This window comes from Micromys minutus (assembly GCF_963924665.1).
Source record: "Micromys minutus genome assembly, chromosome: 8".
Classification (NCBI taxonomy): Eukaryota; Metazoa; Chordata; class Mammalia; order Rodentia; family Muridae; genus Micromys; species Micromys minutus.
The window spans coordinates 5,157,138-5,184,677 of record NC_137977.1 but is presented as its reverse complement, the minus strand read 5'-3'; the positions used below and the strand labels follow the sequence as shown (position 1 = coordinate 5,184,677).

Below are 27,540 nucleotides of genomic sequence, written 5' to 3'. Positions count from 1 at the left end.
GTATCTTTTTTCTAAATTCTTTTTCTGCTTCTTTGTCCTTTGAGTAGAGGAAGGGTACTAATTTGTTTGAGTTAATTTTATATTTGGCCACTTTGCTAAAGTTGTTTGTCAGCTGTAAAAGTTCTCTGATAAAATTTTTGGAGTCACTTATGTATACTATCATTTCATCTGCAAATAGTGATATTTTTACTTCTTCCTTTCCAATTTGTATCACTTTGATTTCCTTGTGCTGTATAATTTCTCCAGCCAGGACTTCCATACTATGTTGAATAGGTAGAGGGAGAGTGGGCAGCCTTGTCTAGTCCCTAATTTTAGTGGGATTGTTTCAAGTTTCTCACCATTAAGTTTGATGTTGGCTATTGGTTTGCTGTATATTGCTTTTATTATATTTAGGTAAGGGCCTTGGATTCCTGATCTTTCCAAGACTTTTAACATCATGTGGTGTTGAATTTTGTCAAATGCTTTCTCAGCATCTAGTGAGATGATTCTGTGTTTTTTTTCTTGAGTTTCTTTATATGGTGGATAACGTCGGTAGATTTCCATATATTAAACCATCCTTGCATCCCATGGATGAAGGCTATTTGATCATGGTGTTTGATCATTTTGATGTGTTCTTGGTTTCTATTTGCAAGGATTTTGTTGAGTATCTTTGCATCAAAGGTCATAAGGGAGGTTTCTCTGAAGTTCTCTTTCCTTGTAGGGTCTTTGTGTGGTTTAGGAATGAGGGTTATTGTGGCTTCAAAAAAAGAGTTGGGTGGTGTTCCATCTGACTCTATTTTGTGGAATAGTTTGGAGAGTATTGGTAGTGCATAATCAATAAATGTCTGATAAAATTCTGCACTGACCCCATTTGGTCCTGGGCTTTATTTGGTTGGGAACCTTTTGATGACTGATTCTATTTCTTTTAGGTGTTATGAGATTATTAAGTGGTTTAGCTGGTCCTGGTTTAACACTAGTATCAGATATCTGTCTAGGAATTCATTCATTTCCTCCAGATTTTCCAGCTTTGTTGAGTATAGGCTTTTGTAATAGGATCTGGTGATTTCCTCAGTTTCAGTTGTTATGTCCCCATTTTCATTTCTGATTTTGTTAATTTGCATACTCTCTCTTTGCCCTCTAGTTAGTCTGGCTAAGGGATTTTAAGTCTTGTTAATTTTCTCAAAGAACCAGCTCTTGGTTGTGTTTATTGTTTGAATGGTTCTTCTGGTTTCTATTTGGTCAGTTTCTGCTCTAGGTTTAGTTATTTCTTGCCATTACTCTTCTTTGGTATATCTGCTTCTTTTTGTCCTAGAGCTTTCAACTATGCTGTAAGGTTGCTAGTGTATGCTCTCTCCAGTTTCTTTTTGGAGGTATTCAGAGCTATGATTTTTTCCTCTTAGTACTGCTTACATTGCTATGTAATAAGTTTTGGGAATGTTGTGCTTTCATTTTCATTAAATTCTAGAAAATCTTAAATTTCTTTCTTTATTTCTTCTTTGAACATGCTATTGTTCAGTAGAGCATTATTCAGCTTCCATGTGTATGTGGGCTTTTTTTGTCTTTGTTGTTATTAAAGACCAGCTTTAGACCATGGTGAGCAGATAGGATGCATGGGAGTATTTCAGTCTTATTATATCTATTGAGGGTTTTTTTGTGACCAATTTTATGGTCAATTTTGGATCTGAAAGTGTTAGAGCATAATCAAACTGAGAGCAGAAATCAAGCAAGTACAAAAAACAAAAGAACTATACAAAGAATAGACAAAACCAAGAATTTGTTCTTTGGGAAAATCAACAAGATCAATAAAGCCTTAGCAAGACTAACTAGAGGGCACAGAGAGAGTATCCAAATTAGCAAAATCAGAAATTAAAAGGAAGACATAACAAGAGAAGCTGGGGAAATTCATAAATCATCATATCCTACTCTAAAAGCCTATCCTCAACAAAACTGAAAAATCTACAGAAATAAACTAATTTCTAGAAAGATACAAGGTACCAAAGTTAAATCAATATCAGATAAACCATCCAAACAATCCCATAACACCTAAAGAAACAGTCCTCAAAAATCTCCCAAGGAATAAATGAAAAAATAAAAGCATAGGACTAGATGGGTTGAGTGCAGAATTCTATCAGACTCAGGAATTGAATTGAAATCAGGAATCTTGGAATAGGGAGGAAGCCCAAATTTCTGGGCCTATGTAAGCTGGCTTGTCACCAAGCCTTCTTGGCTGCCTTAGACACTAGATTTTTTTTTTTTAAATAAGCTAAAACTTGGCTCTCTGGTGACTGGATTTAGAGACATCATTCTTTGTCTTTCATGGAAGACCTAATACCAATACTTTCCAAACTATTCCACAAAAATAGAAACAGAAAGAACACTACCCAACTCATTATTCAAAGCCACAATTATGCTCATACCTAAAGCACACAAAGATCCTACAAAGTAAAAGAAACTCACATCAGTTTCCCTCATGAACATCGATGCAAAAATAATCAATAACCTTTTTGAGAACTGAATCCAAGAACATACAAAAGATTCACCATGATTAAGTAGGCTTTATTAAGGGTACATTGATAATTTAATATATGAAAATCCATCAATGTAATTTACTATATAAAAAACTCAAAACAAAAATAAATCAAAACCAAAACAAGCAAACAAACAAAACAAAACAAAACAAAAACAAAAAAACACAATCATCTTTCTAGATTCTGAGAAATCATTTGACAAAATTCAACACCACTTCATGTTAAAAGTCTTGGAAAGATGAGGAATTCAAGGCACATACCTAAACATACTAAAAGCAATATTCAGCAAACTAATAGCCAGCATCAAACTACATAGTGAGAAAATTGAACTAATCCCAATAAAATCAGGGACTAGACAAGGCTGCTCACTCTCTCAATACTTATTCCTGGCCAGAGAAATTAGACAACAGAAAGAAGTAAAAAGAATGTAAATTGAAAATGAAGAATTCAAAATATCCCTATTTGCAGATGAATTGATAGTATACTTAAGTGTCCCCAAAATTTTTACCGGAGAACTCCTACAGCTGATAAACAACTTTAGTAACGTGGTTGTTTATAAAATTAACTCAGACAAATCAGTATCCTTCCTCTACTCAATGAATAAACAGGCTGAGAAACAAATTAGGGAAAAGACAATCTTCACAATAGTCACAAACAATATGAAACTCCTTGGTGTGACTCTAACTAAGCAATAAAAAAAGTGTATTACAAGAACTTCAAATCTCTGAAGAAGAAAATTTGAAGAAGACCTCGGAAAGATGTCCCATGCTCATGGAATGGAAGGATCAACATAGTAAAAATAACCATCCTATTCAACAAATGGTGCTGGTCCAACTGGCACTCAACATGCAAAAGAATGAAAATAGACCCGTTCTTATCTCCAGGTACAAAGCTCAAGTGTAAGTGGATTAAAGATCTCCACATTAAACCAGATACACTGGAACTATTAGATGAGAAAGTAGGGAAAACCTTAGAACACATAGGCACAGGAGAAAATTTCCTGAACAAAACACCAATGGCTCAAGCTCTAAGGTCAAAGATTAACAAATGGGACTTAATGAGATTGCAAAGTTTCTGTAAGGCTAAGGACATCGTCAAGAAAACAAAACGGCAACCAACAGAATGGGAAAAGATCTTTACCAACACCACATCAGATAGAGGCCTAATATCTAAGGTGTACAAGGAACTCAAAAAGCTAGACACCAGAGAATCAAATAACCCTATTAAAAAATGGGGTACAGAGCTAAACAAATCATTTTCAGTTGAGGAACACCGAATGGCCGAGAAACATCTGAGGAAGTGCTCGACATCCTTAGCCATCAGGGAAATGCAAATCAAAACAACCCTAAGATTCCACCTCACACCAGTCAGATTGGCCAAGATCCAAAACTCAGATGACAGCAGATGCTGGCGAGGCTGCGGAGAAATAGGAACACTTCTTCACTGTTGGTGGGGTTGCAAGCTAATACAACCACTCTGGAAATCTGTCTGGCGATACCTCAGAAAATTGGATATAGTACTACCTGAAGACCCAGCTATTCCACTTCTGGGCATATACCCCAGAGACACTTTAATACACAACAAAGATATATGCACCACAATGTTCATAGCGGCTCTATTTATAATAGCCAGAAGCTGGAAGGAACCCAGATGTCCTTCAGAAGACGAATGGATACAAAAATTGTGGTACATATACACAATGGAATACTACTCAGCCACCAGAAACAATGACTTAACCAAATTCTTTAAAAAATGGCTGCATCTAGAGAAGATCATCCTGAGTGAGATAACCCAGTCACAGAAGAACAGACATAATATGCAGTCACTGATAGTGGGATGCTAACCCCAGAGGCTTGCACTCCTCCAGAAACAACTCACAGACTGTATGAAGTCTAAGAAATTAAGAAAACAAAAACTATACATATATTCACAAAACAAGAAGACTTTGACTATTTCCATGTTGCATTTTGTTTTGCATGTACTTTATGCTTATTGCAACTAGTACGTTTTCAATGCATACTGTCAAGCCCTTGAAAAAAATCAAGTACTGACTAAAAAACATATTCACATGGTTTTATGTAAAATTTATTTTAATGTCTGAAAAAACAGTACTGACAAAAATGTATAATTTTAAGCAAAAAATGTTTAAAATCTTTAAAAAAAATAATAAGCTGTTAGTCTTTTGTGTAGATGGAAATATCTCAAGAAACACTTCTTGTTATGATTAATAATTTGAGTCTTATTTGTAACAGATAAGAGACCAATGTATTTTCCATGTATTTTCATGTTAAAAATAAATAAATCTTGTTTTGAAGACAAAAAAAAAAAAAAAAAAAAAAAAAACTGGTGGATGGGAGACCTGGGCTGCCAGGGTGGGTAGAGATCTCTGCAGAGTGCACACGGAAAGTGCACCCCCTTCCTTGCCCCACACTACCCTGCCTGATCCAGCTACCGAAAACAGAACTTTGGAACTTCTGTTCCCACCCAGCGACTCTGAGGCATAGAATAGGGCTCGGCCCATCTACCACCTGGACCAGTGAAGATCCAGGGACACAGACCAGATACAAGGGAAAGGCAAGAACATATCACTGACAACAAAATGGCCAGAGGAAAGCGAAAGAGTATATCCCAAAAAGACCAAGACAATCTAGCAACACCAGAACCCAGCTCTCCCATAACAGCAAACATCAGAATGCCAAACACTCCAGAAAAAGAAGACACAGACCTGAAATCATACCTCAAGATGCTGATAGAAATACTTAAACAAGAACGGGAAGAAAATCAAAAAAGATTCAGAAGCTTTTAAAAAGGAAACAAAAGAAAAAAGAAAAACTCAAAGAACTAGAGGAAAACAGAACCAAACAGAAGCAGGAATGGAAGAGAGAAATTAAAACAGAAATTAACAAAATAAAGAAGACACTAAAAGAGATAACCCTAGAGGTAGAACACCAAAAGAAAAAATCAGGAGTCACAGAAGCAAGTATTTCCAATAGATTACAAGAGATGGAAGAGAGAATCTCCGGGGCAGAAGACAACATAGTAAACATAGACAAAACAGCCAGAGAAGATGCAAAAAACAGAAAGCTCCTAACCCAAAATGTATAGGAGATCCAGGATACAATGAGAAGACTGAACCTAAGGATAATAGGAATAGAAGATGGAGAAGAGGATCAACTTAGAGGCACAGTAAATATCTTCAAAAATCATAGAAGGAAACTTCCCTACCCTAAAGAATGAGATGACCACGAGAATAAAAGAAGCCTTCAGAACTCCAAATAGGTTGGACCAGAAAAAAATACCACCCGACACATAATAGTAAAAACATCAAGTGTCCAAAGTAAAGAAAGAATACTAAAAGCAGTAAGGGAAAAAGGTCAGGTAACATATAAAGGCAGGCCAATCAGACTCACACCCAATTTCTCAACAGAGACTATGAAAGCTAGAAGAGCCTGGACAGACATCATGCACACCCTAAGAGAGCACAAGTGCCAGCCCAAGCTGCTATGCCCAGCAAAACTATCAATCACCATCGACGGAGAGATGAAGATATTTCAAGACAAATCAAAATTTACACAATATCTGACCACAAACCCAGCACTACAAGGAATTATAGGTGGAAAACCCAATACAATGAGAAAAAATACAGCCTAGTAAAAACAAGAATACTGTTAAACAAAAAAACTAAATGAAGAAAAAGACACAGACACAACTCAACCCACAAAAGCAATAATTGTAGGAAACAGAAACAACTATTCCTTGATGTGTATTAACATAAATGGACTCAAATCCCCAATAAAGAGATATAGGCTATCAGACTGGATACATAAACAAAATCCAGCCTTTTGCTACATACAGGAAACTCATCTCAGAGACAAAGACAGACACTATCTCAGAGGAAAAGGGTGGAAAAAAACTTCAAAGCAAACAACCCCAAGAAGCAAGCTGGAGTGGCTATTCTAATATCGAATAAAGTAAATTTCCAACCAAAAGTTATCAAAAAAGATAAGGAAGGACACTTTTTCTCATTACCAGGGAAATAAGTCAGGAGGAACTCTCAATCCTTAACATATATGCTCCTAATATAAAAGCACCCACATTCATAAAAAAAACCCTACTAAAGCTCAAAAAATACATTTCACCCCACACAATAATAGTTGGAGACTTTAATACCCCACTCAAACCAATGGACAGATCATGGAAACAGAAACTGAACAAGGACACTGCAAAACTAGCAAAGACTTTGAACCAACTAGAATTAATAGATATATAAAGAACATATTATGTTAAAGTAAAAGAATACACTTTCTCACCACCCCATGGCACCTTCTCAAAAATTGACCACATAATTGGACACAGAACGAGCCTCCATCGATATAAGAAGATTGAAATACTCTCATGCATCCTCTCAGATCACCATGTTATACAGATGGTCTTTAACAACAACAAAGACAACAAAAAGCCTACATACACATGGAAACTAAACAACGCTCTGTTAACGATAGCAGGGTCAAAGAAGAAATAAAGAAAGAATTAAGGATTTTCTAGAATTCAACGAAAATGAAAACACAACATACCAGAACCTATGGGATGCAATGAAAGCAGTACTGAGAGGAAAACTTGTAGCCCTAAGTGCTTCCAGAAAGAAACTGGAGAGAGCTACATAAGCAACCTGACAGCACAGCTAAAAGCCCTAGAACAAAAGGAAGCAGATATAACCAAGAAGAGTAGACAGAAAGAAATTATCAATATTAGGGCAGAAATAGACCAAATAGAATCAAAAAGAACCATTGAAAAAATCAACAAAACCAGGAGTTGGTTCTTTGAGAATATCAACAAGATTGATAAACCCCTAGCCAGACTAACTAGAGGGCAAAGAGAGAGTATAAAAGTTAACAAAATCAGAAAGAAAAGTGAAGACATAACAACTGAAACAGAGGACATTCAAGAAATCATCAGATCCTACTAAAAATACTTATATTCCACAAAATTGCAAAATCTGAAGGAAATGGACGAATTCCTAGAGAGATACAAGATCCTAAAGTTAAACCAGGACCAAGTAAGCCATCTAAATAACCCTATAACACCTAAAGAAATAGATGAAGTCATCAAAAGCCTCCCAACCAAAAAAAGCCAAGGTCCAGATGGGTTCAGTGCAGAATTTTATCAGACATTTATTGGGGATATAATACCAATACTCTCCAAACTATTCTAAAAGACAGAATCAGATAGAATACTACCTAACTCATTTTTTGAGGCTAAAATAACCCTCGTACCTAAACCACACAAAGACCCTACAAGGAAAGAGAATTTCAGACCAATTTCACTTATGAACATTGATGCAAAAATACTCAACAAAATCCTTGCAAACTGAATCCAAGAACACATCAAATCGATCATTCATTATGACCAAGTAGGCTTCATCCCTGGGATGCAGGGATGGTTTAATATAAGGAAATCCATCAACTTGAATGACCCCAAAAATTCCACCAGAAAACTCCTACAGCTGATAAACAAGTTCAGCAAAGTGGCTGGATACAAAATTAACTCAAACAAATCAGTAGCCTTCCTATACTCAAAGGACAAACATGTGGAGAAAGAAATTAGGGAAAATGTACCCTTCACAATCATACTACATGAAGACCCCGCTATTCCACTTCTCGGCATATACCCCAGAGACACTTTAATACACAACAAAGGTATATGCACCACAATATTCATTGCAGCTCTATTTATAATAGCCAGAAGCTAGAAAGAACCAAGATGTCCTTCAGAAGATGAATGGATACAAAAATTGTCATTGTATAATTTTATGCAAAAAATGCTTAAAATCTGTACATTTATGTTTGTTTTTTAAAATAAACTTGTTAAAGGAAAAAAGCAAAAAAAAAAAAAAAAGAAGTTCCTATACTAACTGCATATAAAAACTTGATCTTGTAAAAATTATTTTCCAAGAGGATGTTATTTAAATATGTTGATGGAAAAAAAAAGAAGACAAAATGGCAGCCAACAGACCTGAAAAACAGATTTATCAATCCTACATCTGATAAAGGGCAAATATATGCCAATATATACCAAGAGCTCAAGAAATTAGACTTCAGAAATATCAAAAAATCCTATTAAAAATGTGGTACAGAGATAAAGGATTATCACTTTAACTGAGGAATATCGAATGACTGAGAAGCACCTTAAGAAATGCCCAGAGTTTAATACTTGTGCTAACATCTGAAGGCATTAGTCCCTGCAACCGTATATCCATTATTGTTTTATACTTTTGGTTGCAGGAGAGAAGGAAAATGACAAAAATTTATATCACTGAAATCTGATAGGAAATCTCACACAAACATGGTCTGCCTTTGGTTTCTTCTTTAGTTTCTGGGTTATGTCATGCCTTTCCTGAAGGTGAGCAGGCACACCCTGGAATTCCTGTGCATTTAGAGGTGTTTCTCAGGAATAAATAATCTGTCACTTTCTCCTAATTAGTAATGGGTGCTTTTTTTTAACCAGGTAAATCTAAATCATTTATCACTATTTAAAACTCTATGTTTATCAATTAGATAATGGTCCAATCTATTCATGTTGGTATTTAAGCACTTATAACATATATATATATATATAACCTATGAAATTACTAGATCACATACAAGGCAAACTTTTTTTTTTTACTCATTGTTAACTCATTGATGGTCAAATTCTGTGATTAACTAGTATTTTCCAACAGAATCTATAGTAGAAGAGGGCACATTTACAAGTGTCCTACTAACTTTTTGGGATTTCACTTTTTAGGTTTTTATAGAAGGAGTCATAGTGTAGCCCGGAATGAAATTGAACTAGGTATCTTACCCATGTTATCTTCAGATTTATGACAATCTTTCAGTCTCAGACTCCCACGTATTATGATTACTGCTGTAAGACATCATTCCTAGCTATAAGTGAATATTTTGTGAAACTTTTTAAGCAGTTTGAGCAGTATGTACCGTTTTGAGCTGTTAGAAATCAATATGTGATATGCCTGTAGAAAAATTTTGATCCCAAGTATAATTAATGGCTGATATTATATGTTAATGTTCCTGTTAGCTGCACGTGTACAAGATAGAAAAAGGGGGATGAAAGTCATTGAGAACTCCCAAAGGATTTGGGATTTTCTTCTGTGGAGCATATCTTTCTGTCACTCACTTTCTGAGGGTTCTGTGCAATGGGGTCTAAGAAAATCCCAGGTATCAATGTTGTGCTCTTCTCTACCAATTGAATGGTACACAAAGCTGGTCAAAATCTCTGCAGAACTGGTTGGTAAATAAGTGCTCAAATAAGAGACAGGAGGAAGTCATTAGCGTGGAACCAAAGAAAAATGCAAAGCATCTTAGCAACTGACACAACAGAAGATGGAGGAGGAGTCCAGAGGAGCAGCACTTGTAGGTTTCATTTTCTGTAAACATCGTTTCTCTTTCACATCTGGTGCATTCACTGAGAAATCAACCATGATCTCAAAAAAAAATTCCCACACACAACTTCTATTTTTATACCTTTACCTATTCAGGAGTAAGACTTGCTCATAGAGTACATGCAGTGTTCAGATCACAGTTTGCAGGAGTTGTTCTCCCCTTCCACCACTTTGCTTCCAAAGAATCAAACTCAGTTCTTCAAACACAGAAGCAATTACCTTTAGCTACCAAGCCATCTCACTGGCCCAGTGACTCAGATTTTTATTATCTGCAAAATGTCTGCCTGAAATACTTTAAAATAAACTCCTAAGAACCTCAAAGTAAAGCTTATTTATTCTGCTTCCAGTGTCACACATGCTTCTTTATATAATGACAAAAATATGCATGATGTCAAATGCCAGGCACCCCATTTCTGAGACATGGGAGGCTTAGACCAAAACAGTAAGTGACAAGATTTACAGCATCCTAGAATGCAGCAGCAGATCTCCATGCCAACCATGGAGATGTTATTTCATTTCGACCATGCCCCAGGCTCCTTCAGAAGAGAATCCCTGTTTTGGAGGAAGCTTTAAGGAAATGAGAGACGAATAATGGCTATGCTTTCCTTTCCACCCATGAGGAAACATGAATGTTTACAAACCTGCCTGAAGTACTGGCCCTTTACTGTAAAGGAGGATTAGGATTTAGAGGCCCTGGCTTGTTTAATTACTACAAAATAGAACACCAACTTTGTCTCTCAACTGGCCAAGAGCATAAGTGGCTGCCACAGGAGAAAATAGAATGGCACAATGAGTAGAAAGGAAAGAAGTCCTATACCTCCCCCAGCTATGTATAATCTCACAAGAATACTGATGCGTATTTAGAAAAAAATAATTTTTCTATAAATTATGGTTCATAATATTTGAAATGCAAACACTTGGGAATCTATCCCACACTAGTAACTCTTTCCTTCTCTGTATCCCATGTAGGTGATTTTCAGTTTACTTCCTTCTGATACTACCTGCCACAAAAAAGGAATAGTCCCAGCAAGTCAAAGGGCCCAGGAACTGTGTGACCAGCCTCAGCACAAATGCTATGATAGTGACTCTTCGCACTCCTGTGGCCAAGTACTTCACAGAAGCATGTTGAATTAAGGAGGGCTTCTCTTGGCTCACAGTTTTAGCAAAATTTTAAGCCAGAAGAACAAGAACAGAAGGTACAGTGGTGGAAGTAGTTATTCATGCATGACAAATCCCTTGTATGGTGGTATGACTTATAAATGGCATTCAGTCCAAAAAGCAGAGAAAGTTGGATTTAGGTGAGGGCTGAGCTACACCTTCAAGGGCCCAAAATCACATACCTTTACCAGCCAAGTTTCACTCTCCCAAATGTCTTATATCTATCCAGACAGTATGTCTATGTACCAGGTTAACAAACACACAATCATTTGAGGGCATTTGAAAACAGAGCAGATGTTAAGACAAAGCCAGATTGCTTGTGTATATTACCAATTAAAAATAAATCAAAGGTTCCTACAACTAAATTTTTTTTTAGTTTATTATAGAAAGTCTGAGCCAGCAGTATCTATATTGAGAAGAGACAATAGAGCAAGGTATGAGAGACTGAATCTGAGCATCACTCCCTTCTTCACCTGCCCAGAACTTCCATATTCATGTGTCTCTCAAATGTCTTAATTCTCTTCCCTAGGCTTTTTATAGATGTATAACTCTGCAGGCATGATTTACTAAATCATTTTCTATTTGATGAAATCAACCTCCAGCATGTTTCTTCTCTTTGAAGTCAGAAGATGAAGGTAAAAGGTTTAATATTCTCACCCCTTATTTGGTTCCACTAGCAAGTATTCTATATTCTGAGCCTACAGAGGAAACCCAAGCCTTGAGTCATCTCATTAATTCCTGAATAGCATGTCACTTTAAGGAATGGAGAATAGAAGGACTTCGGAAGCAATATATCTGGAGATGGAACTAAAGACCAGCTATGGATTTATAATTTCAGAAAACACTAACAAGGAAATTCTCTGTGAGGCAGAATAAAGTAACATATGCAAGTAACCATCAAAGGAAGAGATAAGCAAATTTTTTTATTAGTCATATAAATATAGTTATCTAAAAGTACTCAAAACACCAAAACAGGGACACTCACAGATGTGCATACCTGCACACACAAACATGCATGCATCCAATACATGTATACACACAAATATATGCATATATACATTTAACACATACATATCTGCATGTACACATTTATACGAAGATACATTCATACTATGAATACTTGTACACATACTATGATGACTGCTCTTGCTACAAACTCGACTACATTTTGAATTAACTAAAACCTAGGCAAATGGAAACACTTGTGAGAGACTTTTCTTGTTAAATCTATGAAGTGAGAGGTACAAGTTTTAATCTGGACCACACAGCTGGCCGGCTATATAAAGGACATGGAAGCAGGAAGATTCATGCTCTTTGCTTTCTTGCCCCCATACCTACTGGCAAGTCCATTTCTTCACTGGCAGTAGAGCCTACTTCCTTAAGCTTCGAGTGTATATTGAAGACCAGCTGAGATATTCAGCCATGGATGGAACAACTACCGAGTTACTGAGTTTGACGATTTAGTTGGTAGAAAATGATTATTGGATTGGCAGGACCAGAAAACCATTCAAGAAAAGAAACAGAGATCAATACATGATAGTTGACAGTTAGACAGATTTTTTTTTTTTTTTTTTTTTTTTTTTTTTTTTTTTTTTTGTAACATGACTTTGGCCAGTCTTGAGGCTGAAGCAAAGCCTTGTTTATTATGTTCTCCTTTTCAACCACTTTAATTACATGCAGAAGGATAACATCAGTTCTGAGTCAGAGAACAAGCATGTTAACAATCAAAACTCCTGTAAACATCTTTCTGGAAACCAGGTGTGAAGATCAGGGGCAAAACGGGACCCCAGAAGACAAAAAGACAGTCACAGGTACATCCCCTTAGTCTGCCCTGAGCTTCAAATGCAAATGTACTGCCCTGGGCAGATATTCTATCAGTTCTGTTCATCTAGAATCCTTTAACTAATGTGTGCATATATACAGACATGCACACATGTGTTTTAGGCATATTCACAAATTTGTAAGTACACCTTCTCTGCTGTCCTCCAAACCGGTTCTGGAATATTACTACTAAAAACGACTATTTTATGCTTCCATGCCTAAGATAAGAGTATGGTAAGACAAGAAACCATGGTGTCAATCCAAGTGATTACTAAAAGTACATTAATTTTTGTTCAGAAGAAAAATAAAATGAGGACTTTTTTAATCTTATGAAGTTTATAAAATACACATGAAATTTCTGATATTTAGTTAGAATAATAAATCCCTTCTTTACATGTTACTTTAAATGAGTCATAAGATAAAATATTTTTGCTATCTCTACATTATACCTAAAACATATAACTTATTGATTATAACTCAATTACAGTTTGATACCTTTAGGGGAGGCATTTATCAATTAGTAAATCTCAGTTAATACTTCTTGAAATGTCAGTGTAGAAATCATTAAAGGCAGATTCTAATATAATCTGATAGTCTACAAATTAACTCTTTACCTGGCATATCAGTGGCCAAGAGGACATGGCAACTTCTGAGAGGCAAAAGCAAATGCACTTTGTGTATGAGAAGGGTGAATTTCAATGTGTGCAGGAAAGAAACTCTGCAATTTTTTCCTCTTCCTATAACCTCTGACATGAGAACTCCTAATGGAGAAGATAGAAGAGAGAAAGCATTATGAAGCCTAATCCTTTGTATAGTTTTACTTAAGAGTACTCTAATTAGATAAAATTAAATACTATGTACTTTAATCTTGAGGAAAAACACTGGCTTTGAAAAAAAGAATAAGTGTAAATGATTTTGGCTTTTTTCTTTCATTTTTAACATTATAATATATTCACATTATTCCCCATTTCATTTCTGCCAACCCAACCCTCCCATATACCTGGTTCTCAAAATCATAGTATCTGTTTTTATTTATCATTGTTGTATGCATGTATATTGTTATATATAATATCATATATGTATATATATATATATATATATATATATATATATATATATGTATATATTCTCAATATAACTTGCTCAGGCTGGTATGGTACCAATATTTATGTTTTGCAGGTTGAATATTTGGTAATGGATAATCAGTTGGTATTGTGGATGCAGCACTGGTAAATAAGAGCTTTCTAGTTAGACTTAAGTCATAAGGGAAAAACCATACCTGGCTCTGGAAAGGTATCCAAATAACCAGGGCTATTAAACTTATGGATCTTGGAGGATCATCTACCACCACCAATTTGCTAAACCATAAGAATCCCTTACTGCATTCTATGTACTTGTTCTTTACCCACAGAAAAGCATAGTCCTCACCTCTCATAAAGGAACCTTGGAAACATAGAGGGGTCATCACAGAAAACTACAACCAATATGAACCTAGAGTGCTGGAATCCAATCCCAATGGATACATCTAGAAAACAACGTCTACACTTCAGCCTCAGGAAAGGAATTGAAAAGAGTGAAAGTGCCTGAAGATCAAAGAGTTTCATGTGAGGCTACATGTCTCCTAGTAATGTCAGAGCCAAACACATAAAGTCTCACCAACATGAATCCTAAACATAAACTGAAAACAGACAATAGATATAATAGACTGGGGCCTCAACCTTACAAAATACTATGGCCACTAAGAGAGGCTGAGAATGGGAGAAACACTCATGGTCTTCCTCTCTCTCTCACTCGGGTTTGCTAGGTTTTTAACTAAAACTTATCTTATGCTACATAATGTTTAAACCCATTTTATTTCTTACTGCTAAGTCATTTTGCATATATGATATATTCATACATGTAAGTGTTGGTGTGTGCTCACATGTGATGTTTTCTGCATACATGCATGCTTATATACATACAAGCCATAGTTTAGTGTTGGTTACCTTCCTTTATCAATTTCACTTGGCTATCTCTTTAGCCCCTCAATTAGCCATTTTATTTTTGCAATATTATCCTTTATGCTACTGGATGATAAAGATTAATTGAACTTATTTTTAAAACTTACCATAACCAGATGTAATTACCCATACATATATATCCCTTGGTTTTTCCCCATGATTTTACTGTCCACAATTTCTATGAAAAAGGATGCTTCATATAGTCCTGAACATTTTTTTTTTGTTGTACAGAATAAAGTGAAATTCTCTCTCTTGGCTGTCAGAACAGAGAAACAGCTTGTATTTCTCTTGAGTGCCTCCTATGTTGTAAATTTCTACAAGGTAGGCTGTAGTCAGCATTATTTTAGCAGAAGAAAAGGTGGTGTGAAGTATTCACCATGGTAGCGTGAGTGAAAGATGAAGAAAAAAGATATGGACAATTGTCAAGAGACAGCAGTTCATGGTTTCAGCCCAGAGAACAACAGGGTTTTGTGGGAATCCAAGTGAGAAAATAGGAAAAATGAAGAACAGAAACATAAAATGTGATGTGAGTTATGAAATTATATCCAATAATATTCTTACTGAGATGAATACTATGGCAGACATTTCTGCTTTTCACATAAAGCCTCTTGCTACCTCTTCTTTCTTTCAAGCCAAACAGCAGAAACAAGCGGTGCTATATGAATTGCATAAAGGAGCAGGAACCCTGCTTTAGGGTGTTTGTGTCCAACCAGTGGCCCTTGCATGCAGAACTGGCACTCAGGCCATCTGCCCCCAGAAAAAGCAGAGATCCAGGGACACAGGCCTGGTAAGATGGTGCTCCGAGTAGCCAGAGAACAGAGAAGACTGTGCCGAGCACGTGGAAAATGCACCCCCACACACACACACAAATGGTTCAGGGGAGCAGGAACCCAGCTTTAGGGTGTCTGTTTCCAGCCAGCGTCCCATGCATGCAGAACAGGCACTCAGGCAATCTGCCACCAGGAATACGGAGATCCAGGGACACAGGCCACGTACAAGGGAGAGATGAGAACCAATCACTGACAACAAGACCACATATAATCAAAGACAACAAGATGGCAAGAGGATAGCAAAAGAATTTACCCCAGGGTAATCAAAACAACCTCATAACACTAGAACCCAACTCTCCCATCACAGCAAACAGCAGAATGCCAAACACTCCAGAAAAAGAAGACTCAGACCCGAAATTATACCTGAAGATTATGATAGAAATCCTTAAACAAGAACAGGAGAAAAAGCAGAAAGAAATAGATGCTTTTAAAGTAGAAACAAGAAAAACACTCACTCCTGAGTCACTGCCGCGCAGCCTAGGCATGCCGTGCAAGTCGGACATGGTCCGGGACCACCCTGCTCAGTACTACTAGTTGGTTTTCCAGTCAAGATGCCTGAGGAAGTGCACCATGGAGAGGAAGAGGTGGAGACCTTGGCCTTTCAGGCAGAAATTGCCCAGCTCATGTCCCTAATCATCAATACTTTCTACTCAAACAAGGAGATTTTCCTCCGGGAGTTGATCTCTAATGCTTCTGATGCCCTGCACAAGATTTGGTATGAGAGCATTACGGACCCTTCCAAGTTGGACAGTGGGAAAGAGCTAAAAATTGACATCATCCCCAACCCTCTGGAGCACTTTGGTGGACACAGGTATTGGCATGACCAAGGCTGACCTCATGAATCACTTTATGAGGTTATTTGGAAATAATGGGAACCATTGCAAAGTCTGGTACAAAGGTGTTCATGGAAGTTCTCCAGGCTGGTGCAGACATCTCCATGATTGGGCAGTTTGGTGTCGGGTTCTACTCAGCTTATCTAGTGGCAGAGAAAGTGGTTGTGATCATGAAGCACAATGATGATGAGCAGTATGCCTGGGAGTCTTCTTCTGGCGGATCCTTCACCATCCACACAGACCATGGTGAGCCCATTGGCCGGGGTACCAAAGTGATCCTTCACCTCAAAGAAGACCAGACAAAATACTTGGAGGACAGAAGGGTCAAGGAAGTGGTGAAGAAACACTCGCAGTTCACAGGCTATCCCATCACTCTCTACTTGGAGAAGGAACGAGAGAAGGATATCAGTGATGATGAGGCAGAGGAAGAGAAAGGTGAGAAAGAGGAGAAAGATAAGGAAGATGAAGTGAAGCCTAAAATTGAGGATGTGGTCTCTGATTAGGAGGATGATAATGGCAAAGATAAGAAAAAGAAAACAAAGAAGATCAAGGAGAAGTACATTGGCCATAAAGAGCTGAATAAGACAAAGCCTATCTGGACCAGAAATCCGGATGACATCACTCAAGAGGAATATGGTAAATTCTATAAGAGCCTCACCAATAATTGGGAAGACTGCTTGGCAGTCAAGCACTTCTCTGTAGAAGGTCAGTTGGAATTCGGGACATTGTTCTTTGTTCCACGATGAGCTCCCATTGACCTTTTTGAGAACAACAACAACAACAACATCAAATTGTATGTTCGTCATGTGTTCACCATGGACAGCTGTGATGAGCTGATACCTGAGTACCTCAATTTTATCCGTGGTGTGGTCGATTCTGAGGACCTGCTCCTGAACATCTCCCAAGAAATGCTCCAGCAGAGCAACATCCTAAAAGTCATCCACAAAAATGTTGTGAAGTACCTTCAGCTCTTCTCTGAGTTGGCTGAAGACAAAGAGAACTACAAGAAATTTTATGAGGCATTCTCCAAGAATTTAAAGCTTGGAATCCATGAAGATTCCATTAACTGTCGCCACCTCTCTGAGCTCCTTCGCTATCATACCTCTCATTCTGGAGATGAGATGACTTTTCTGTCAGAGTGTGTTTCTCGGATGAAGGAAACCCAGAAGTCCATCTATTATATCACTGGTGAGAGCAAAGAACAAGTGGCCAACTCTGCCTTTGTGGAGCATGTGCGGAAATGGGGCTTTGAGATGGTGTGTATGACTGGGCCTATTGATGAGTACAGTATGCAGTAGTTCAAGGAATCAGATGGAAACGAGCTTCAGTGATTAAGGAGGGCCTGGAGCTACCAGAGGATGAGAAATAAAAGAAGAAAATGAAAAAGAAAAAGGCAAAGATTGAGAATGTCTGCAAGCATAGGAAGAAGATCTTGGACAAGAAAGTTGAAAAAGTGACAATCTCCAATAGGCTTGAGTCTTCACCCTGCTGCATTGTAACAAGAATCTATGGCTGGACAGCCAACATGGAATGGATCATGAAGGCCCAGGCACTGTGAAACAACACTACAATAGGCTACATGATGGCCAAAACACACCTAAAGATCAACCCCGACCAACCCATTGTTGAGAACCTGCGGCACAAGGCTGAGGCAAACAAAAATGACAAAGCTGTTAAGGACCTGCTGGTGCTGCTGTTTGAAACTGCTCTGCTTTTCTCTGGTTTCTCACTTGAGGATCACCAAACTCACTACAATCATATCTACTACATGACTAAACTAGCCCTGGGCATTGATGAAGATGAGGTCAACTCAGAAGAGCCCAGTGCTGTTGTTCCAGATGAGATACACGCACTGGAGGGTGATGAGGTTGCCTCTCACATGGAAGAAGTGGATTAAAGGCTCCTGGAAAGCCTGTGCCCTCTGTATAGTATCCCAGTGGCTCCCCAAACAGCCTTGACTGGCCCTGACCCACCTGGGTCTGCTCATGATTACAAGAATCTCTTCTATCCTGTCCTTGTGCCTTAAGGCAGGAAGATCACTTCCCACAGAATAGCAGGGTTGAGTGTTGTGTATTGTGTTTTTCTCTGTTTGTTTTATTTTGTTCTGAAATTAAAAGTATGCAAAATAAAAAAGATGCAGTTTTAAAAGAAAAAGAATAAAGAAAAACACTCAAAGAACTCAAACTAGAGGTAAACAGAACCAAAGAGATGGAGGAATGGAAGAAGTAATTTAAAACAGAAATGGAAACAACAAAGAGAGCACTAAAAGAAACAATCCTAGAATTAGAAAACCTAAAAAAGAAATCAGGTTTCAGATACAAGCATCTCTAACGGACTACAAGAGATGAAAGAAAGAATCTCAGGGTCCAAAGACAACATTGAAAACATAAACAAAACAGTCAGAGAAGCAGCAAAAGCCAAAAAGTTCGTAACCCAAAATGTCCAGGAGACACAGGACACGATGGGAAGACCAAACCTAAGGATAACAGAAATAGAAGAGGGCAAAGAGTATCAACTAAGAGGCACAGTAAATATCTTCAAAAATATCATAGAAGAAAACTTCCCTACCCTTAAGAATGAGATGACCATGAGCATAAAACAAGCCTACAGAACTCCAAATAGAGTGGACCAGAAAAGAAATTTCTCCTGACACATAGTATATTGCCAAGTGCCCAAAGCAAAGAAAGAATACTAAAAGCAGTAAGAGAAAAAGGTCATGTAACATATAAAGGTAGACCAATCAGAATAACACCCGACTTCTCAACAGAGACTATGAAAGCTAAAATATCCTGGACAGATATCATGCAGACCCTAAGAGAACAAAAGTGTCAGCCCAAGCTACTAAACCCAGCAAAACTCTCAATCACCATAGATGGGGAGACCAAGATATTCCAGGACAAAACTAAATTTACACAATATCTGACCACAAACCCAGCACTACAACGAATTACAGGTAAAAAAACACAATTCAAGGAGGGAAACTACATCCTAGTAAAACCAAGAAAATACATAGGCAAGAAAACCAAAAGAAGAAAGACACACAGGCACAATTCTACCTCTAAAAGCAAAAATAGCAGAAAACAGCAAACACTATTCCTTAATATCTGTTATCATAAATGTACTCAATTCCCCAATAAAAAGATATAGTCTATCAGACTGGATACATAAACAGAATCCAGCATTTTGCTGCATACAGGAAACTCACCTCAGTGACAAAGACAGAAACTATCTCAGAGTAAAAGGTTGGGAAAAAAAACTTCGAAGCAAATAGCCCAAAGAAGCAAGCTTGAGTGGCCATTCTAATATCGAATAAAGTAGATTTTCAGCCAAAAGTTATCAAAAAAAGATAAGGAAGGACACTCTTTGCCAATTACATGGGAAATTTGTCAGGAGGAACCCTCAATCCTTAAATTATATGCTTTAAATACAAGAACACACATATTCATAAAAGAAACCCCACTAAAGCTCAAAAAATGCATTGCATCCCCACACAATAATAGTGGGAGACCACAAAACCCCACACTCACCAATAGACAGATCATGGAAACAGAAAATGAATAAGGACACATTAAAACTAGCAAAGGTTATGAACCAACTGGAATTAATAGATACCTACAGAACATATCATCCTAAAACAAAAGAATACATCTTCTTCTCAGCAACTCATGGGACCTTCTCCAAAACTGACCACATAATTGGTCACAAAATGAGCCTCAATAAATATAAGAAGATTGAAATACTCCCATGCATTTTTTCAGAACACTATGGTCTAAGACTGGTCTTTAATAACAACAATGACAACAAAAAGCCCATATACACATGGAAACTAAACAATTCTCTATTAAACAATAGCAGGGTCAAAGAAGAAATAAAGAAAGAAGTTAAGGATTTTCTAGAATTCAAGGAAAACAAAAACACAACATACCCAAACCTATGGGATGCAATGAAAGAAGTACTGATAGGAAAACTCATAGTGCTGTGTGCTTCCAAAAAGAAACTGGAGAGAGCATACACATACAGAATAATGAAAATAGACCCTACCTTATCTTCTTGTACAGAGTTCTAGTCCAAGTGGATCAAAGTTCTCCACATTAAACAGGGTACAGTGAAACATTTAGAAGAAAAAATAAGGAAAACCGTAGAACACATAGGCACAGGAGAACGTTTTCTGAACAGAACACCAATGGCTCAAGCTCTAAGGTCAAATATTGAAAATGGGACTTAATGAGATTGCAAATTTCTGTAAGGCTAAGGACATTGTCAAGAAAACAAAATGGCAGCCAACAGAATGGGAATAGATCTTTTCCAACTCCACATCAGATAGAGGCCTAATATCCAAGGTATACAAAGAACTCAAAAAGCTAGACACCAGAGAATCAAATAACTCTATTAAAAATTGGGGTACAGAGCTAAACAAAACGTTCTCAGCTGAGAAATATCGAATGGCTGAGAAACATCTGAGGAAGTGCTCGACATCCTTAGCCATCAGGGAAATGCAAATCAAAACAACCCTGAGATTCCATCTCACACCAGTCAGATTGGCCAAGATCAAAATCTCAGATGACAACAGATGCTGGCGAGGTTTCGGAGAAAGAGGAACACTTCTCCACCGTTTCTGGGGTTGTAAACTGATACAACCACTCTGGAAGTCAGTCTGGCAATTTCTCAGAAAATTGGACATAGTACTACCTGAAGACCCAGTTATTCTACTTCTGGGTATATATCCTATGGAAGCTCCAGCATACAACAAAGTCACATGTACCACAATGTTAATAGCAACTCTATTTATAATAACCAGAAGCTGGAAAGAACCCAGATGTACTTCAGTAGATGAATGGATACAAAAATTGTGGTATATTTACACAATGGAGTACTACTCAGCTATTAGAAACAATGACTTTATGAAATTCTTAACAAAATGGATGCATCTAGAGAATATCATCCTGAGTGAGATAACCCAGTCACAAAAGAACAGACATAATATGCAGTCACTGATAATTGGATACTAACCCCACAAAGCTCTGAACACCCCAGAAACAACTCACAGACTATATGAAGTTCAAGAAAATAAAAAGAAAATAAAAAACCATTATGCTTTAATCTTCACACACCAAGAAAACTTTCACTAATTCCAGGTTACATCATGTTTTACATGTACTTTATGCTCATTGTAACTAATAAGATCTTAATGCACCCTATCAAACCTTTAAAAAACCAAGTACTGACAAAATATATTCTTAAAGTTTTATGCAAAAATGCTTAAACTCTGTACATTTATCTTTCTTTTTTAAAATAAATTTGTTCAATTAAAAAATAAAATAAAATATCATAAAAATTAGTGTAATTAGCAGGTGAATAGACATTGGTTTGAGTGAGTGGCATCCTTAGAAAGAAATAACAGTGTGATCTCTCTAGACATTGGCTCTCTTCTCTGCAGTGGTTGCTTTAACTAAAACATTGACCATGGCTCTAGCTGAGAGTCTTAATGGAAAATCTGACCTGGTGAGAGGAGCATCTCTTCCTGGGTAATTATGAAAGTCCATTTCCTGGTTTATAAGTTATTCATTTGTTTTCTTATTATCACTCCTCTCTAAAAACCTCACATATGTATACAACATAGGTTTATCTTATCTAACCCTCACTTCCCAGCACTAAACACCCTTAAGACCTTTCATATTCTTTTCAACTCGGTGTTGTCCCTTTGCAATTTACTATTTATGTAACTCTTTAGTCTAATTCATGCTGCCCAAATGGGCATGGATGTGAATTATGCACTAGGACATGAGGATAGGGTAAAAAAGGAACATTTTTCTTTTTCCTTCATTTATTGTTTCTACCATGATGAATAATTAGTATATGATATTACGATATAGGATATGATATATTAGTTGTAATAGTCCTTCTGGCCCATAAAGAATGAAGGACAAGACAGTCTTTTCAATTGAAAGGGTTGACACTCAACCATAAATTAATTTCTACAAAGACTACTTTGCTGATTTCTATAAAACAATGAAATGTAAGTCTCCGTTTCTTTCAGACACTAGAGTAAGGTTCTATATTACATAACACTAAATGCATCTTTAACTAATCAAGTAGAAACCTTATGTTAGCTCACTAAACTACACTTACTAGAATTATCCTCACAATGTATATTTATGCATAAATAAATGCAATTTTTATTAAAATTTTCCTTTGGCAAATTCATGCATATATAATATGCATCCTGATTAATGTAACCTCCTCTTTCTCTACTCTCCCTTATACTCTTAATATCATCTTTGTGTAACATTCAACAAGTCAGTTTCTCATATCATAATTTTTGGAGGGGGCTGTTTTTGTTGGTGGTGATGTTGCTTTGAAACAAAGATTTTAACTAGAATCATGTGTGCTATCATGGATTTGGAAGTATTTGTTGGAAATTTTTGGCTTCTCAGTCAGTGCAAAGCTGAAGGCAATGGTTTCACCTCCCTTAAATCCATTAGTACCCAGTAGTTCAGCTAAAAAAAAGTTGAATTTTAATAAAGTTGTTCTGGATATCTAATTGAAAATACTTTCAGATCATAGCTACAAATACCTGTATCATGCCCAGATGACAGTATTTTGAAACTTTCTCCTTATTTTTTGGCTCATGCCCTCTTCCAAAACCTTCCTGAGCCTTAAAGGATATTAAAAAATCCTGTCTATGATTGAGAACTCAACCATTATGTGTTGAGCAGCCATACAATACAAAGTTTGTATTCACTGTTGTTAGCAAAAAAGCTTCTTTTTCAAAGCATTAGTATGATATTTGTCTATGGATAAAATCATAAATATTTAGAAGGCTCTTTGATAGCACAACAATTTAGCTAAGCAAGAGGAATATGTTAGAAAAAGAAATCCACAACTAATACTATAAATCCAGTAAAAAACTCAGGGCTGATTCTACTTGCTGATCCCAAACCTTATTATACTTAAAAAGCACAGAATGGCCATGACATAAATGCAGTAAAGAGATTGAATACATCTAATTGTAATGTCAGAACAAAGTAATAAAAAAAGGACTTATCAACAAAGCTTTTTGCTAAGGCAATGCAGAAAAAATTTCCTCTGGATCAATACATTTTCTCAAACTTTTAAATGTTTATGTTAAGTAAATTATAAAAGTGACAAAATATTTAGGTCTTAAGTTTGCATGTTCATCTTCCTTCATATCAAAACTATGCAACCTAGACCCTGTTTACTACAGCTGAGAAGATAAGCAACTGGATGAATAAAACCTACTTACATATCACAATCCACATCTAATATATTTTCCTATGTGTTAGGATGTTTGAGTCAAAAACTAATTTTCACAATCTGCATAAATTTACATATTATGTTCAAGTACCCTTACCTTCAAGCTTGTAAAATAAAGCCCTATTAATTAATTAGTGTAACCTACTGCAATTGTATTTAAACCCAATAGTCGCAGCATGACACACAGTATATCTTATACCAATTAATTTAATCACATTCCAGCTCCACAAAGGCAGATGCATAAAGACAAAAAGCTAGTGACAGTTATGAAAAGGAAGATAAAACAGAGGAGGTGAAGGTCCCATGTGTATTCAAAATTAACATAAATATTGGAGGTCTAAAAGTCAAAAATGTACTCTAGAAATGTTGAAGATTTCAAGGCTGTCAGCAACTCTTCTAGAGCTATAAAAGATATGACCTCCCTGGCTAAATAAATGGCAATCACTCTCAGTGCAGTTCTGAGCAAGTGGCATTGCTGAGTGTAATAGAAGGCCTGATTGTCTTTTCTAATTACCCCTGTGACCACTACAGGCCACAATCATGTCTTCTACTCTGAACATTTCTATTATAATCTTAATCAAACAATCTACCACTTAATTATCTATAATGGCATTTTTACTCTTCAATCTAATGATAATCGTTAAAAGATCAAACCATGTCCTAGGCTTCTACTGCTTCAGATGCTCTCAGCCACATGTTGCATAGGCTATTTTGTTACTATTTCAACTAGAAAGCATATGTGGATCTGCAAAGACAAAACATCTGGGAGATGACATGGCCTTTCCTATAAGCCACTAGGAGGACGAGCACACTAGAAGATATCCAAATCTGTAAGGCAATCATCTTGAAGATGACCCACAGGTTGGCCATGCATGGGGCAGGCCTGAAGGAACAAGTTTAGTCTTCAAAGATGTAAGACCAATGATAGGGAAACAAGGAAAACTGTTGAGGTGTGCCAGAAATCATAAAAAGTATAAATAAATACACCATAGTTCAAAAAATACATAACATCTATCAACTAAGCAGGCTCAATGACTGATTAAACAGACCAAAATAGCAATTTATCAAAACTACTAATATACACAGCAACGCAAAACTAAAATATGAAAGCAGGGGGAGTATAGTTCATTTTGAAAAATAAATAAGTGACATGGTGGGGTGGGGTCTTAAAAGTTGACATCAAAGTTCATCACAAGCATGAAAACCTCAGTTTAGTCCCAAGAATTCCCATTTAGGAACACAACCTGTAGAGTATGAGTCACACTAATTCCTGTTTCTTCAGTGGGAAGGGACCAGAAACAAGTGACTCTCTGGGAGTATTCAGTCTAGGTATCCAGGCATACACAATGAGAACATAAGAGAAGCTTTGTCTCGTAAAATTATAGAAGTTGAAGACAAACACCCAAGGTTGTCCTTTGACCTCCATAGGCACACCATAAACACATATGCACCTAAGAATGAGTGCACACACGTGCACACACACACACACACACACACACACACAAACACACACACACCACACACCGCAGATATATAAAACACAAAGATAATTTTAATAAGTGATATTGTGATATTTGTGGTAGTAGATTTTAAGAACAACCTGGGAAACAGAATAGGACAGAAAAGTATTAAAGAAATAACTGCTAAGAATTTTTTAAAATATTTAGAATATATACACTCAGATCTCAGCATGCTCCAAATGGAATAAAAACAAAGAAGCCTCACTTAGGCTCAGGAGGATAGAAATTCTAAGCCTGTAATCTCAATGCAAAGGTGTCTTCAAAGAAAAGACAAAGAAATGACATCTAAAGATGAAGGAAATAATTCTCACCTGAAGCTCCAACACCAGCACCTGCTTCAAAGAATCAAAAAAAATTACTTGTTTTGTTGTAATGGGAGAATTTATGGCCAACACATTGTCATGAAATGATATTGTATGCATGTGTGTGCACCCGTATTTGTCCATGCCTATGCATGTGTGCATGTATGTACATGAGCATGTGTACACCCATACACATACAAATTCACAAGAAGGCAAGAAAGAATGACAGACTCTGTCAAAGAAAACTATTTCGTAAACACAAAACCGTTTACTGCATGAATTTGAATGTGCTGGTTTCAGAGGTTAGAACACTGTGTATGGACTTAGGTAAAAAGAACTAATGCATTTTATGTGAAAAAGTTAAATTTCTGGAAATGCCTGCAACAACTGAAAATAACTGACATCATTAATATAACTGAGATGCATATTCAAATCTTCATTATAACTAGATGAAGTAAAGAAGGAAAAAAGCAATCTAGATAATATGCTAATAGCAAAAAAACAGTCACAATGTGTTTTAATTGTTTTCATTATACAGAATGAGACACAGAACAATGTGATAAAAAAAATGGTGGCTGGGGAAAAATCAGGTTGAGGTAAAAACAATACATGACTGGACAGTTGAGAGGTAGGTCGGGAAAAAGTATATGAAAATGAAAGAGGAGGAGAGTAGGCAGGGATTCAGGAGGAAGAAGATGGAAGCAGATGTGAATGTTTCTCTCTGCGCATCTCTAGCTTAATAAGATTGTTATGATTATTTCTAAGGGTTTCAATGGGTTTTATTTATCTTATGTGGATGGGCAGTTTATTTTTGTCTGCTGGTTTTAAGGTTATTGTATAGAGGGTTTGTGGATTGAGAATTTAACATATAAACCTGTTTGATATTTAATGACTATAGAGTCATGTTTCTACCAGGTGGTGAAGGAAAGTGAATGAAAGGTGAGGGTGGAGTAAACTGAGACTGAGTTCTTAGAGGTGGCATGGAGCTGCTAAGTTAAAGATACCCGCAGTGCCATGTAGCCCCATGCTTGCAGCACTAGTGTGGGATATAAAGTTTCCATTTTTTTATATTTATTAAAACAAGTCTGTGTAGAATCTGTTGCATTTATGGTGAATCAGCTAAATACTATAGTATCAAATGTCATTTTCAGTTAAGTATTTTGTCAGGCAAATAAAATAACATTATATATTATCTCATAAGAAAGAGATGCCCTCTAAATGTAAGAAAACAAAAGTTCAAATTAACATGTTAGAACATTAGAAGTTTGACCCAAGTACTCAGAAAGGGGAAAATAGAGCCTCAGAAATAGTAAGCCATAGGCCAAAATAAAACCACAGAAACCTGTGTCCAATAAATGAATATCCCAAAAAAAAACCCTCTAAGCAATAAACATGGTTAGAAGACCTTTTCAATGAAAATCAATCGAAAAGGAAAGAGTCAAAACTTGATTTCTTTATTAATATATCAGCCAATCGTGTAGGTCAGACTGACCTAGAAATCATAATCCTTTGGCTTCTGCTTCCATAATTGCTGATCATTTATTTGTATAGAAGATCATGCTGCCTAATCACAATCTTTATATGCACCCAATAACTGGATTCCAAAATAAAGCAAATATCAATGGCAATATTAATAAGAAGCCTTGACATAATTCTTTTAATAGCTAATAAAAATAATAAATGTAAAAACAGGAAAATTTATCATTATGAAAACCACACTTAGAAAAATTGATCTAACAATAAAAATGGTTGGCACATTCCACATGACAAATTCAGAAAAATTTATCAGCCTACATCTACAGCTGCTCAAACTCACTGTGTGTTGAGCTGTGACATAAGAAATGACACCTGTGCAT

At 36.6% G+C, this 27,540-nt stretch overlaps 1 pseudogene across 1 annotated transcript; it reads left to right on the top strand.

The window, feature by feature from the left end:
- The first annotated feature begins 16,305 nt into the window (after positions 1-16,305).
- LOC308423208 (heat shock protein HSP 90-beta-like) lies at positions 16,306-18,484 on the top strand (annotated as a pseudogene). The gene has a single exon. The product of its transcript is annotated as a heat shock protein HSP 90-beta-like (transcript).
- The last annotated feature ends 9,056 nt before the right edge of the window (positions 18,485-27,540 follow it).